General features: G+C 40.8%; 1 non-coding gene across 1 annotated transcript; it reads right to left on the bottom strand.

Moving 5' to 3' along the window:
- Positions 1-500: 500 nt before the first annotated feature.
- Positions 501-603, bottom strand: LOC147514886 (small nucleolar RNA R71). The gene has a single exon (XR_015214620.1). It is a non-coding gene; the product is annotated as a small nucleolar RNA R71 (small nucleolar RNA).
- Positions 604-1276: the final 673 nt, after the last annotated feature.

Here is a 1276-nt window from a genome sequence, read left to right as displayed (position 1 = left end):
AACTTAGTCTTGCATGAGATTAAAGTCTGGTCGAACAAAACAACAAAGCGTAATTACACGGCAACAAACAAGTCTATCTAGTACACCACCCACGACACCTCTAGCTACTATCACACACACCATACGACATATCAATGAAGAAAAGAGACTCCTCTCTCCGAGGCTTTTACAAAGCCTTGGCGATAGCCCTAAATCTTGCATCGTTCTACCGGACCGATTGGGGATTTTGAATCCCCAAACATATTTAATTTGTTACCCGTTTTCATGGGTTAGACCATGAAAAACCTTATCAAGATATACGCGTAGGATTGAACAAGTCCTTACAACATTCCATCATCCTACGGTAGGTCGCGGAACAAATTAAACCGAGGGTATTCCCTTTCACATTAGCCCGATAAAGGCGTCTTGGTTAACTGCCTAAAGCCTAATGCGTGGACTCGTGGGCTAAACTTGTTCAATTTGTTTATGGAACATTTTACCTACCCCTAAAGCCGGATGAGATGCTTTCTAAGATTCATTTTTTCCGACAGAATCCTCATGAATCATTTTCGAGGCATGGAATCGTTTCACCGATCTCCTTATAGAGTGTCCACATCATAACTTAGCGAAGACCGTTAGTTCGTGCCTTTTCAAAGGTCTTCTACACCACCATAAAGAAGTCCTTGACATAATGAATGGGGTAGTTTCCTAAGTAAAGGAGCACCGGAGGCTTACAAATTTTTAGAAGACCAAACTAAGCGGAATAATAATTGGGGGTAGTGATGATATCCCCATTTCGGCTAGTTCTTCTTCAACAAATGTCAAGGCCGCCGGTATGTTTGAGAAGAAAACCGATCGAACTTAAAATTTTCGAATCTCTAACTAAAAAAAGTAGAGGCTATTTACGCTCAACAAAAGCCTATCCCGTCATGAATGTAAACTCCAACCCATGTAATTTCTGTTTGAGTCCGAGCACCACGGCGATTATTGTCCTCTAGCTTATGAACAACAACCACGGAACAAGATAATGTTTACTCTATTAATAACTATCCTATTCCTAAGCGCCCTTGGAGACAACATCCCATCCCGGTTGGAGAAATAATCGACAAGTAACACCTCCGTGTACAATAATCAAAAGCGTTAGGCAAGCAAACAATTATAACCAAGCTCCACCTAGGCAAGGACAAGGACAAGGACAAGGACAAGGTCAAGGAATTATAATAATTATAACAACCAAAGCTTAAACCACGACAAGGTCAAGCACAAGGTCGAGAATAATTATAATAATTATAATACC

This window comes from Coptis chinensis, chromosome 2 (genome assembly GCF_015680905.1).
Source record: "Coptis chinensis isolate HL-2020 chromosome 2, ASM1568090v1, whole genome shotgun sequence".
NCBI classification, from domain to species: Eukaryota; Viridiplantae; Streptophyta; class Magnoliopsida; order Ranunculales; family Ranunculaceae; genus Coptis; species Coptis chinensis.
This window is presented reverse-complemented; position numbering and strand designations above follow the sequence as displayed.